The sequence below is a fragment of the Centrocercus urophasianus genome, unplaced genomic scaffold (genome assembly GCF_019232065.1).
Source record: "Centrocercus urophasianus isolate 14NV4802_14NV808 unplaced genomic scaffold, USGS_Curo_1.0 seq_26, whole genome shotgun sequence".
In the NCBI taxonomy this organism is placed as follows: domain Eukaryota; kingdom Metazoa; phylum Chordata; class Aves; order Galliformes; family Phasianidae; genus Centrocercus; species Centrocercus urophasianus.
This window is the reverse complement of record NW_024884822.1, coordinates 940188-955125: the sequence shown is the minus strand read 5'-3', so window position 1 is coordinate 955125 and position 14938 is coordinate 940188. Positions and strand designations below refer to the sequence as shown.

General features: G+C 43.1%; 1 long non-coding RNA gene across 1 annotated transcript; it reads right to left on the bottom strand.

Annotated features, from left to right (window-relative positions):
• Positions 1–2837: 2837 nt before the first annotated feature.
• LOC122164580 lies at positions 2838–13180 on the bottom strand. The gene is made up of 5 exons (XR_006170259.1): positions 12961–13180; positions 12477–12596; positions 10810–10935; positions 3933–4078; positions 2838–3779 (listed from the first exon to the last, which is right to left on the bottom strand). It is a non-coding gene; the product is annotated as an uncharacterized LOC122164580 (long non-coding RNA).
• Positions 13181–14938: the final 1758 nt, after the last annotated feature.

Genomic DNA, 14938 nt, shown 5'->3' with positions numbered 1-14938 from the left:
TGGAGAAAGCTATACATTGACATCACAGGAGTCAGTTTTCATAAATTAGCCCGCTTTAAATTTCTAGATGCCTTTTTTCTTATTATGCACCATTTGCTTTCCCAAAGTTGCATCTCCTTTTGCCTTTCCCATTGGAATGGCTTTGAAAAAGTCTCTGAAATAAACATTCCATGATAGTTGTAACACACTTCATAGATAGGTATTTGGATTTTCATCCTGAGACATTCAATGCATTTTGCTTAAAAAAAAAAAAAAAAAAAGAACCAAAAAACCCACACAGGAACATATTCCACCAAATCTGTACTGATTTTTACACCACTTGTTTGTGATGTGACAGGCAGGACGCAGCGAAAGGCAGCAACTCAGCAATCCCAGAAGGTCAGCCGGGCTCTAGGGAGACGAGAAGGGCAGTGAGATGACAACCAACCAATGCAAACAGTAATTAATTCCTTCTTTATTCGCAGATCTTAACAACTTGGTTTCCCTCTCCTCTCAGCACCCTCCCTCTGTCCAGACACCAACAAGCCATCGCTGATGCCCTAAACTGCTCAGCAAAATGAAAATCAGAGAAACCTTTCTCCACATCGGGAACGTTTCAAAGCTTTTTGACTTGGGGAAAAACTTGGGTGCCTCACATTATTTTTTCCAACTGTTGAAGCTACTATCTTTATTGATGTGTACATTATCTTGGTGTTTATCAACAGTTCTTGAAGATCCTAGAGGGAAGAAACAAAGAACATCCTTCCTTATTTCTCCTATCGCTTGGCCACCACTTTGTGCTTCTCCATGGCAATGACACTACCAGCATATTCATTATTGTTTCCATTTGAACATCACTTAAGCAGCTTTGTGAGCAGGCTTGGTACTGAAGTGTTTGCTTTGCAAAAACATTCGCATTGTGGTTAATCAGTGTCTTCCATTGGGGTTTTCAAAATGGAAACTTCCATCACATATTCTGCAAGTCTGATTTTACAAAGCCTGGTTTAGGGTTAAAAAAAATGGAACTGCAGAAATGCTTTATATAAAAGACACAACAAATTGGACCACAGCACTGATGTCTGCAAAAAAAATGCTTTATAGGATTTCACACTCGGAGGTCTCTGCATCATTATTACTCTCCTCCCCGCATGTCAGCCAATACAGAATTGATGCCATGGAATTTGTATCTGCTTGCTATATATCCAGCTTTTTAATAGATTTTCTTATGGCAGGAAATCAACTGTTTGCTAAAAGCCAAGAATATAATATCTATCGAATTCCCCTTATGTGCTAACTGAGTCATTAATTACACTGAAGACAGCTATTACATTTGTTCACCACCAGCTAGTTTTTAACAAATAGCCTACTCCTTTCCAGTAGCTTTGCTCCCTATCGGGCATATCCCAACCCTTCAAGCACCAGACCAGCCAGCAGTGGTCCCAACACAGAGCTGTATCTGTGGAGGGAACATTGGCTCCTTAGTCATCAAACCAAAAGATTTGGAAAAAAAAAGTTTCTCTCTTTAGAGACAGAAAAATAACTGCCGTTTCCATTTTATTCTTTTTAGAGGTTAGAAGGGTTGTTAAAATAAAGGGGCTCATTTTTCACTTCCATTGTGAATCGAACCTCAGCCAGAAGATTCAGCACCCAGACTCCATGGTTGGGTGGGTGGGCTCAGTATGGAAATAGCTGCAAGCTTTTCAAGGGGAGTCAGCCAAGCAGGCTCTTGTACCGTTATGGACATTGCAGGTTGGGTGTTTTTCTTTATCTAGATGATGTCATCAGCTCTCCACTCTGCTCCAGTATCCTAAACAGCTGACCCCACAGGGGTTTCTACATTTTGAAGTCTTGAAATGCAAGCACTGAAGATTTCAAAAGCTTTCCAATACTACTGAAGCCCTCACAGTATCTGAAACACAGTTAAAACTCTGGAAGCATTACTAAGGCTTTGCTACATCCATATCCCTCAATGAGTGAATCACAACACAGGTTGTTTATGGAGTGAATCAGTGGACAGGAAGAGCCTCACATTCAACAAGGTCAGAAGGCTCTCCCAAAGAAGCACGTGAGAGCAGTGACAGAAAGAACGATGCAAGTCTGGGATCCTCACCCTAAGGCCACATCCCCAACCACACTGGCTGTTTTCTCTTCATACAAGGTGTTGCATTTTGCTTAACAAAAATTCATATTCTTTTTCCAGACATGTGATCTTCTCCATCTTTCCTAAAACTACCAGAGTAACTACAGCAAAAAAAAAGTGCATGAGAATTGAAATAAATAAGCTTGCATACAGAAAAGCTTAAATCCATTCATTTGCTTACGTTTTAAGGAGACACTGGAATTCCCCTTTTTATCCCAAATTCCTGAAATTCTTGGAAGAAGCAGTGTAGGTTCAGACAGTGAAAGCTGGTATAAAGCCTTTGTCATAAAATACACCAGGTGTCCATGTGGAGAAAAACAAGTGCCTTCTGGATCTCAAGATGCTCAACATCCTGGCCAGCCACAAAGGAGGAGCAGACAGTGGTGAAGAATGCGTTCCTCAGCCACTGGAAGCCCAGCCAAGACACATCAGTCCTTATTTAAATCATCCTCCCCCAAATTATTCCTAACCAAAGGATCAAAAAAAAGAAAAGAAAAAAAACCCAAACACAGTCAAAACAGTCAATGGATCCACTCATAAAAATAATGTTTAAATCAACCGTGGTCCAAACAAAGAAGGAACCGACTGACGCAGAAAAAGCAAAACCTGGCCAAAACCACAGCTTAAGAACTGTACTGAACTTTATTGAGGGTTCACACGGAGCTGAGTAATACCTCCCACCAGCCATAGCCTGAGTCACAAGCTTTCTGCCCAGCTAACTTTACAATAAACACTTGTGCAAAGTCCAGCTCCCATTTTTTCAGGAGAACTGGTAGTAGTGGCTACGCCAGAGGCTGCTTTTAGATACCACGTGCTCTGGAGTTTCTTTACAGGGAATTGTCAGAACTCACAATATCACTGCATGGTAAAATGCAAAGTGACCTTGCAACACATCTCACTGTAAACATCTCTTGAGGACTGCTGCATTAACATCTAGAAGATCGTGGCTTTGTTTCCGTAGAACTGGGTTCGTTGCTGAGAGTTCTCCTGCTCTTAAAACCCAGGAATGTATTACAAGGGTCAGATTCTGCTCTGCTAAATGGATGTAAATCAGAGTAATCAACGGTGACTTTATTCTGGATTGACTGCTACTTTTAAAAGTGCTAAAAAACAAAAAGCCAAGACCTGCTGTTACTACAGTTAGCTAACCGTAATGATTCTTTGCCTGGGCATTATTATTGCTATGATTTAAAGCAGCTTTGAGTTCTCAAAAACATACTTCTGCTCCCTTCTAGACTAAAAGCCACGACAGGATTTAAGAAATCGGAAACCCAAAAACATGATTCTGAGTAAAATAAAGAGCATCAGTTCTTGCTACTGTCAGACGAAAGAGGACAAAGTGCCAAACACCAGCACAGTGACCATAAACAGCAAGAGCTCTCAGCCTCTAAACAGAGAAATGATGACCGCTGGTCCCCACATTCAACTTGTTTTAAAAGGTTTTTTCTCTGTCCCTGATCAACATCTTTCCCACCTGAGCAAACAGAGCAGGCACACGTGCAGTGCCACAGGGAACACCTCTGAGCTGGCAGCAGCCATGGGAACACCAGCTTGGCCAAGGCTCCTGCTGAAGCACAACACTGGTGGGGCTAAAGATGTGTACAAACTGGCACGTCAAGGTATGTCCTGAAGTACGGGGAGCTTCTGGAAACAGGTCAACCTGCAGAAAGTCCAAGAGAAGAAACACTAAGGAAAAAAAAGACCTCACTATCGTAATACTTAGAACTGATTTAAGTTAATCTTCTTTCTCGTTGCTTTCTAGAAAAGACAGCATGAAATGTGGAAAAATCCTCCAACACATTACAACCCTCACCTTTACACAACAGGGACCATGCATTTCTTCTTCTCCTCCAGCCATCTCAAATGCTGCAGGCAGAGGCTGTGCTGGTTCCTCACTGCCAGTGAGTACAGAAGTTACCTGGACACTGCTGGACCTCCAGGCTCGTCATGGCTCACTCTCTAGGAACACAACAGTTCATCTGTTAAATGTTACAGTGAGGTTACATAAGTCTGAAACAGCAGCCTAATTCATTTCAGAGTTTCAACTAGTTTCAATTAATGCATATAGCAATCAATTTGGTTTTACTCAGAAATATCTTCCATTTATTTACACATTTGTACACATCAACATGCGTCCTATGGAACGCAACAAGGAAAAAAGCAATTAAAGAAAATCATAGAATCATAAAATATCCCTAGTTGGAAGGGATCCAGAGAGCCCATTGAGTCCAACTCATGGCTATCTAAAAATTAAACCCTATGTCTGCACGCATTTTTCAAATGCTTTCTCAGCTCTGGCTGGCTTTGGATGAGATCTCAAAGTGCAAACACCGTGACTGTAATTCTTCAGAAGAAAAAATTGCTGACCAGAAGCACGTTTACAGAACATGCAGCTGTTCAAACTGCCATGAATATTAGCAGTCACCGCTCCAGATTCTAGACTATGCTCAGTTCTTCATTAGTCCAGCAATACAAAGCCTTTACCACAGTCACCATAGAAAGGGAGCAGAGAAATGTGCTTCGTCATCTAAGTTGTCTCTTTTAAAGCTTTAATGCTTCAGCAAGTTGTCACGATCTTCCCCTTCAGCAAGAAGAAAATACTGTGCTGCTCCAGTAAGCCCAAACTACTGCCAACACAGGAGAATACCCACTATCACTTGGCAATTTGTTGAAGGTGATGATGCTCAACTTTGTAGCTTAACAGTCCCAGCAAACCTGCAGAGAATTACCTGCACAATAAGACTTAGACCCAAACCCACCCAGCATCCCGAATTCTGTTTGGTTTCCTCTGCCTCGGGATAGGATAAAATTTGGCCCTGTTTTGCAACATCACCTGTGTTCCAGTTCTAAGGAAGAAGAAAAAGCAAAACGTGCACTTATATTCTGGATGTAATGAAGACAAGTCACTTCTCCTTTTTATGCTTCTGTTTTATCCTATAATCTCATGAAAGGATGGCATTTTTAGAACTCCCATGTTTTTTAGAATACAAAACCTCTACCACTGTACAATGCAATTCTCACCATTTCTCACTGTTATTGGGACATTATTTAATGTAACTGAACCACGACAGAAAAAAATTTCTTAATGACTGAAACAGTTACAAAATACGTAGCAGAAGTAGCAAAATCACTTTAAGTACTACTTAGTGGTAAGAAAAATGGTGTAAAGTAAGAAATGAACTAAAATGCCATTATATATCTACACTTACTGGAAAAAAAAAAAAAAAAAAAAGTGTTCCTGAAGGCATTTTCTTCCCCTTGATTTAGCATCTTTTCCTCCTCCTGGAGCCTCACTTAAGACACCTGCTTAGTTTTGAATTTTTTCATTGCTGCAGTGCAGCAGGCATTGAGCCAAAGCACATTTCAATCACAGCCAGATCTGGGCATCGGCAGTGCACAGACCAGCTACGGCAGCCCGTGGCAACAGCTCAAAGATTATTAACTGCCATGCCAAGTTAATCACTCCATAGCTTAATTACTCTAAAGAAAGAAGCTATGAGTTTGGGTGGGAACAGTCTTCACTTTGTGACCTTTGTATTTCCAGTAGAGTTATCCTGATGGATCTCACACAACTGTTCCCTACCATCCATCTCCTCCTGACCTTCAATGAAACTCAATCACGAAACATATCACAGAATCACCAAGGTTGGAAAAGACCTCCGAGATCATCCAGTCCAACTGCCCACCAACCACCATTATTTTCCCATTAAACCACATCCCTCAGTACTGCATCTGAATATTCAGCTCCCAGTGCTAGAGTAGGTAAGAGTGTTGTTAGATCCCCCCAAGACCCAAGTGGTGACTGGTGGAAATGGTTCCCTAAGAACTCTGAGAGTGAGATACTCAGTTTGCTTGAATTTCAGGACAGCACTGATGCCTGGATCAGTGGGCATAGGGCAGAGCTACATGGCACAGTGCATGTCCTGGTATTGACTCTAATGTCAGAACCATACTGCTCCACGTGCAGAACAGCAGTACAGCAAACTGAGTCCTAAATGGAAGTGTTATGAGTGGAACTGGAATCATATCACAGGGGCTCTGCTCCTAGTATAAGAGGGAAGAGCATTCAGAGATTAGAAAAATCCCTGTTAAATAAATGCACAAAGCTCTATGACTTGAAGTAACACAGTGGATGAATACCCCAATGGCAATTGCTACAAAACAACATTCAAAGCAAACACCTTCCAGAGGGAGATGACTGCCTTTTCCTTACCAGCCGTACTGGGGTTTTCAGTCTTGTTTTATTTAGGCATTCTGCAAACTGCCCAAATCAGCAATACGCACATCAATAGCAAGACAGAAGAATCAAGCCAAACTTCAGATGCTTTTCATTAATCCCATCAGCAAATGTCCCTTTCCTGGCATGGCGTCCTCTGAGTAGCTTTAATTAAAAAAAAAACATCAAAGTAGGTGGTTCTAATTACCACAGTGAGCTGACAGCAATTCCTCATACAGAAATGCTCACGCAATTGGTTACCCCAGCATCCCAACCCACCCTCATGCTGAACTGCACCTTCATGACTGGATGCACGAAACTTAACCCGAAGCAAAGCTGAAAAAATGCAATGAGTGAAGCTGTTTCCCAATACATATTTACCTGCAGCCTGCAGGTGCTGGGAGCCTGCAGCTGGTACTGGCATATGGGGTATAAACAGTAACTACTGTAGTAGTGCATTATGTGACATGTAGTGCTGCATGGGATGAACCTGTAAGAGCCTCCTACAGAATACATATCACGGACAAGCATATCTGTATAGTAAACACATGTGAGTACATGCAATGCTATGTATTAGATGTACCATATTGACATCTCAATACACATTACTCCATGATTATAACTCACAATATATAATTATACACATTATCTTATAGTAGCTATATAAATATTATGATATAATAATTGATATAAATTACTATTAGTACCGACAGCTGTAACAGGTAACCCAACACAGGTGTGTTACTATTCCTGGTAAGTGCAGCATTTACTGGTATAGCATCTGATGGAAATAACACAGCAGGAGGGGCAGGGTGCAGGCACTTGGTTTTGTCTCTGAGCACAGAAAGTGCTCGAACACCAACATTCTCTGCAGCTTAATGGCCATAATTACCTGCTCCCCATTCTGCCCTTCACATCCTCCATTTGTATTGCAGCTTCACAATCCCTCTGGCAGCCCATCAACCACTGCTCTCGGTATTTTAGAGTTGTATTCTCTCACAATTAACTTTAACAGCTTATCACTCATCCACATTGGTTTAAAAGTTTTATGTATAGTTTTAAGTAAAGATATATTCACCCTCTGAACCAGCTCCAGCACTTCTTTAAAGCTCAGCCAGTTTTCCTTCATAGGCCACTGTCTGAGAAATAGTGCCAGTCTGCTCCACTTACTGCTCTCCTGATTTTATCTAATTGGAAGTTTTTTAAGTTTAATTTATCTGGCTTTATATCAAACATCAAACAGCAGCCTCTCTCTACCTTGGATAGGTTGCACAGCACCCTTTCCATGTAACAAATGCACACATCACCTTCCTTATCAATATCTATTTCTTCCAAGATCGCAGTTGTAGAAAATCTTGGCTGCACAGCAAGCAGTCTGAAGCTGGCAACCTTTTCATGCCTCTGCTCTGTATGCTTTTAATTTATCAGTTGCAAGACAGATGACAAATTAAGTCCCATTAAAAAAATCACCACTGCAAATGTGTCTCTAAATTCCCCTTAAACCTCTCATTTTAACAATGAAACATCCAGAAGCCAACAGTCTGCTATCAGTCAGCTCTAACTGCAGATTCCCACCACTCTCCTTCATGCAGAACTTACTGAGCATTGGTCTGCCCCATGGCACAGCCCCAAGTCTGCCCTTCCCTCCTCCAGTCAGCTCTGCACAGGGACACGTGGAGCCAGAAGAAAGAGCAGCCCTGCTGGCAGGGCAGGCAGAAGGCGTCAGGACCACGGCCCTGTGAGCACAGCCCTTGCAGCACATCTCAGCACCGAGTGGCAGATGTTTGCATGAGGGAGTTACTGGGCTGCATACAAGCAGGTGGCTTGTTTTGGCACATCCAGCAGTCAGCGCTGAAGTCTGCAACTCCTGCAGCAGGGAAAAGGCCTCATCCTGGGAAAAAAATACAAAGGGAATTGCAAAGATGTTTTCATTTCAGCTTGCACCCAGCAGCAGCAGGAGATAGAAACTGCTCTGCAACGTGAGGAGCACAAATGGGGCTCTGCAAGCTCTGCTATGGACAGAAAGCAGTGGTGCCTTTTGCTATACTCTGATTTTCTTGTGCTCCCCTTGGGCTAGGTGGAAAAGCTCACATATCATCAGAATGGCAGGAAAGATCATTCTGATCATGCCAAACACTGTTTGTCTTTTTAGTATAATGATCCATAGAGGAGAGAGGCTGCTAGGTGGAGAGAGCAGTGGAGACAACGGGGATGCTGGACCCACAGAGACTCCCCTGCCCTCCACACCTCAGATAAGGAGCATCAATGCACACACTACCTACCTGCACCAGGATTCTGCAGCATGAGCAAACCTTGATGCACACTGAAACTGAACTGAAATTCTGTAGAATGAGATGCTGTGTTTCTCTACTACTCAGCATGCCTACTGGGGCTGGCTGAGACCTCTGCTGCCTGCTGTCACCACAGCAACAGGCCATCTCCCTTCTGCAGAACCGCTGCCAATCTGCTCTGCAGAGGGGCCCAGGGAAGGCTCCCAAAAGGCAGTGCCATGCAAGCAGAGAGGCTGATATTTACTCCTTCTTCTTATTGTACCTAAGGGATATGCTTGCAGCCAAAACAGTTTCATAACTGAACTGAATACACAAACCAGCTCAGTATCCAAGCAGCCAGAAGAGTTTAGTAAATAAATTATCTACGCTTACCAACGACATGCAGAGTTCTCCAACTTGTAAAATGAAGTAACTCCTAAGACTGGAGCTTAGGATAAACAAAAAAAACAAACCATCAAATTCTGCACAACCTGTTTCTAAGTCCAGTACGTTCTGGGTCTATCTACAGTACAGGAGAAAGATCCAAGGTACGCTTCTGCTCCTGTGGGAGGACGTGGGACCCCGCAACCCTGTCCAGAACTGCACCAGTGTAGATGGTTCTCCCCAGCTTTGCCATGGCCATGCATAATGTCAGACTGAAAGGCAAAGATGGCTGGAGGAGGAGGCACTGCAGGGGCTGGAGGGAGAAGTATTCTGCAAGAGCACATCACTTGTTCCCTGACATGAGGCCATAAACTCTGGAGAAGTACTGCAGCCTCACCAACGATTGACTGGGCAGGCTGAACCAGTCAAGTATGCTTTTTTTGTATACTTGCCCAAAACTTGGGGATCATCTATTGAATGTTTGACTCAAAAATAGCTAGAAAATACTAAATAGTGCTACTTTACAGAAAAATGAGGAAGACTGCTGCCTAACTAAATTTCCGTATGACGCTGTACCCAAAACACAATGTCCAAACACAAACTAAGTTTCAAAGAAACTAGGAGGCAACTCTGCCACTGGGGATGAGCATGAGGAGGTTTTCCCAACATTACCGAGGAACTGCCACTAAAGACATGGATTTATTCCCCAATTCATGGAATGCAATTTTTACCCCATGTCATGAAACAGGGAAGAAAAATATTAAATATTCCAACTATCCTTTGCACAACCAACTTTACCTAGAAGTCCTGCAGATTCACTCTGCAACAGGAAGCTATTAAGCACTGTTAAGACAAAGGAGGATTAAGCAGAAAAGCTTAGTAAAAGTTCAGCAGAAGCACACTACTCAGAAAAGTGAAAGACTTACCCTATTTTGTTTGCATGCAAAGGTCACAGTGACCATATAATCAGCTTCCACCACATAGTACCTGTGTACAAGATGAGGCTCAAACTTTTAACTTGCAGATAAAATGTATTTCCCTGTGTCTGCGTTATCAAATCCTCCATCCTCAGGGTATTATTTAGTCTATAAGTAATTTGTTGCTAGTACAATTCTACTCACTGAATTACATCCTTTTGATTAATTAATCACACACTGTTTGCTTTCCTCTCAGCTATTTCCCATCATTCTCCCCACACTGCGCCCATGAAGATGTGCATCATCACAAAGGCAGTAACAGCTATTAAAGCATAATTCCTATCTCAATCTGAAGAGGTGCCACATGCTGTATCAGCATCCCAGAACCCTATGTGCCTCAGTACTGCACTGCACACTGACATGGGTGGGTGAAGGTGCCCAGCAGAGCCCTTGCAGGAGGATGGGTCCTTTCCTCAAATGACACATTTGTTAGCTATTTTTTTTTTCCCTCTGGGCTCAGTTAACAGGAGAAAAGAGATCCTCAGCCTGCCTTGGAGGAAGGATGTTGTGAGACACTGTCTCCAGTACAGAGAGAGCAACGTTTCTGGCTTGAGGCCGCTGCGTGCTTTCTGTCCCACAACCTAATTTCATTTGCCCACAGAAGCTCTATGAGCAGCAAGCACAACACTTCAGGGAAACACATGTCTTTTCATCCCCTCAGGATGTGCTAGCCCATAAAATCATCCCCTACACTTGTGCTGGGCCCATAAAAATCACTTCAACAATGTGTTATTCTTAATTGCCTCAGGCAAGCTAGCCAGGACTGCTGCAGACTCAGTACCAATGGTCTATAAAACCAGAAGAGATACGGAAGAATCTCCTGCACTTCTCAGTAGCACCTACCATTCTGAGCAGCGGTGCTGATGAGCCATGAAGCTGTCACAGCCAGCCCTCCTTGGCTGGAGCACAGGACACATGACGTGGGGTTGCAGAACCATTTACCAGGGCAAACAAGGAAATGTTCCTTCCCTGGAAAGACAAGACACCGTGAAACTTTTCCTATCATTTTCTGTTCTTACAATTTTAGCTCCAATACCAAGTCAACATAATTATGATTTCAGATTTTACATTTGTCTATTCAAGTCGTCTCTGTCTTTGTATAGCACATAGGTTTTCTTTTTTGTATCAATACTGCCAGCATGTTTGCATAGCAATACTGCACCGACCCCAGCCATACAAGCTATCACATTGAATATAAGCTGCTGAAAAATGAATTCTGCTGATGGCTGCTTTCACCCAAAGCTAAGTACAAGGGCACACAAAGGTTTATGCAACGTTAAGAGCTGTCAGCTGTCCAGTACAGGGCCATGGAGACACGTAAGGGACCTTCTCCATGTGTATAAATACTTGATGGGGCAGAGGAGGATTAAAAAAAAGGCTCCTCTCAGGGGTGCCTAGTGACAGTATGGGAGGCAGTGATCACAAACTGAAACAAGGAAAGTTGTTTGAAGATGAGAAAAACCTGGTTTTGCTAGCAAATATGGCCAAGCATTAGGAAGGCTGCCCAGGGAAGCAGTGCATCTCCATCCTCAGGGATAACTCAAGACCTGACTGGACCTGCTGGTGAGCACTGCGCTCCAGAGGACCCAGCATGCAGCAGGGACTGGACAAGGAGATCTCCAGAGGAGTCCATGAGTGGACGAAAACAAACTTGGCTTTAGGGGAGCTTACTTTCCCTGCCCCTGCTACACACCATGAAACTCATTTCTGAACCCATATACTGTACTGTGCACCATGATCTTCCCTCCCACTATAACAAAATACACCTCCTGGAAAGATCAGGTCACCATGAGTCAATGGCAACACAGCTGACAAACCCAGCCCACAGAAGAGACTTGAGCTATTCCATCTTCAGATCTGAATGAGGGCAGAGGCAATACTATTGAAAATCTATATTTCTCTGGTTAGAATAGGTTGCCCCATACAAAGCAGAAGTTAATGACTTGCCTTTTCATAGGGAATTAAATCCTATCACGGTGTTAAAAGAAGCTCAATTATCAAATAACTCCTATCAGATCTATAAACTGTAGTGCAATAAATGAAATGAATGATTTATAAAGACTTATCATAATAACTCAGAAGGAACATGTCCTTTGTCAGTCTGAAACCCTGGCCAAGGATTACTCTTTTACAGCACCAGGGAGAATTGGAAAGAGAATGCACAGCTCACTAAGAGGCCTCAGAAATGACCAGGAGTGCATCCAAATCCCCAATCCTTTAGTGCCTCCCAGTGCACCTGCTTTCTCAGCACTGCATGTGCTCAGGTGTTTGTGTCACTGAACTGCACTTCACCATTTAGTCAGGGACCCAGAGAAGGGAGAGCCTTTGGAAAGCCACCAGCAGCACCCAGAACCACATAGGACACGTCAGGTGGTGCGTGGGAACAGCCTACAAAGAACAGGTAAGAAAAGGAGGAAAAAAAATAAGCTGTTACGCGCTGCTGGAAACTACAAAAGCATAGAAGATACAATGGAGAGTTTAAAAAGAATTGAAATAGGAATTGCCAGTACCTGGCTGCAATACTCTCATGAATATTCATCTTCCAAGAGTGGGATTCTCCATCTGAATACTCATCAAGTCTCATTGCAAACAGTGGATAGAAATCTTCTTCGGAAAGCAATTCAACTCATCTAAAAGTAAATCTATAATTAAATAGGTGATTATCTATTGACATTGTCTTTTCTAGCACCTACAAATGACGGCTAAGGGGACTAAATAAGACACAGACATTTGAAGTTTGGGAAAATAAAGCCCACCTGTAGTGCATTCTTCATAGCATGATGCTATTGAAGAGATTTGAGAGCTACTTGAGACACTGGGACCATGCACTTCTAAAGGGAGCAAATATTATATTGATAAATAGCAGATTTAGGTGCTTGCTCTGAAAGAGACGTTATGTGACGTTCCTTCCTAAAACAGTAAATATTTTTGTATCTTTTTCTTCTGAAGAACACTCGAAGGCTCCATCAGATGTCAGCGAAGCAGTGAACTTACCCATGAACTCTGGGATAGCAGGTCCTGCTGCTGCTCAGGGATGGTGTGCCACCACCTCTGCTGCCTTCAGAAAACAGTGCTCTGCCAGTAATACACACCAAGAAAGGAATTTAATTTTCTCACTACAGAAAGCCTTTCCTCAGAAAATATCAAAGTCCAGAATGGACTCTGGAATGCAAAAAAATAATCTTAGCATAATTTGGTTAAAGAAGCAAACGTATGCCTCATTAAGAATTTAAATAAGGTAAACCCTACACGAGCTTAAAAATGCTTGCACTGAGAAATAGATCTGAAGGCATTCGTTGTGCAATAACCCGTAACATGAGCAAGGGAGTCGTTAAAGTCAGGCAGGTAGTGTTTCTTTAAAACATCCCTTCAAATATCCCTGTGACACACAGCCAGAGCACGACAGCCTGCAGCCGCTCAGCAAGGGCCGCAGCCGCCTGCTGCCTAAAGCCCATGGCTCACGCCTGCAGCAGGCTTTCTGGGGAACCACTGGACTTTTGCAATGTGTTAGAGAAGCAGACAAAAATGTTACAACGTGTGACAGGGTTACTGAGGTGTGATGTCCATTAGAAGCCACTTAGCTTTATGACACAATATGATTTGGCACCGGCATGCGAGGATATGCTGTAAAAGCCAGTATGAATTACATTATGATGTGAAGAGGGACTCATTAAATTAGGAATAGGATCTCTCATAGAAGCCAATAAGCATCAGACGGAGCTGTGGAAAGAGTTCATTACATTAGAATATAAAAAGGTGGGCTGTTACATTTTGATTTGTTAAAAAAGCCAAAAGGCATCACATGAAAAGGGCCTATCATCATGTTACAACGTGCAATAAAAGCCAATATAAATTGCATTATGATTTTAATAGAGTAGTCATTGAGTTACAACACATAATTGAAGCCAGTAGGCCTTATGTAAGGCTGTGAAGCAGGGTTTGTTATCTTCATAGAAACACACAAACCCCAAGACTGCGCATGACAACACGAAATGGGGCTTCTCCAGACTGACACAAGAAGAGCTTTTCACACTCATTCTGCATTATACAATGGAAGCCAATGGAAAAATGAATGATGACGTGTGGAAGGGTACACTTCCTAACCATAGGCAATAGCAAGGAAATAAAAATTTCAGCTAAATGGGACAGGATGGATGTAAGATTAGCAGCACCACAAAATCAGACCTGGTAGGACAACAAGGAACAGGAATCACGCAGGCTGCTTGGCCATGTGCTGCCAGCATACAGCACAGCACGATGCAGCTGAAGCCCCATTGTTGTTTCATTTTCAGGAAGGTGACCAGAGAAGCATGTAAGATACCTGTGTAAGGACTGAGCCTTTTGCCCAGAACAAAAGGAAACAAAACACTACAATAACCAGCAGAGAAACTGTGCTCATTCCTGGCGCAGCTGGTGGTGGCACTATTTTAGCAATGACACTCCAAATTGACCTGATGATACAACAAGCACAGCCAAGTCACTGCTATTTGCTACCAATGGTCAGCATTGGCTCCCACCACAAAGGTTTAACTCAGAGTTGAAAATCCTCCTTCCTATGTGCACCCTCACGTTCTCAGTGAGAGCAGGACACAGCCGTGGGCAGCACGCAGCCCCAGGGGTTCCAGCTGCATGGCAGCTCCTGTCCCTGCTGCCTCAGGAGCCGGGCTGCTAAAGGCAAGGAGGGAAAGGAGCTGTGCCCAGCCTGGCTGCCCGCAGAGGGCAGCTTCGGTACCTGCTGCAGGGAGCGAGCAGGGAGGAGCCGGGCAATCATTTAAATCAATTAGCAAGCAACGTTTCCATTTAGACATGTAGCTATGTCAGGAGCTTTCCAAGAGTCTGTTTCTTCTCATAGACTTTTTCCCCCGGCATGTTTTTAATTACGGCCAACGCTAATTTTAACGAGTTGTCTGCCTTCAGTTCTGCGTGACTATAATGTTCTCCAGCTGACTTTAAAAACTCAGAAGGTTTTAAC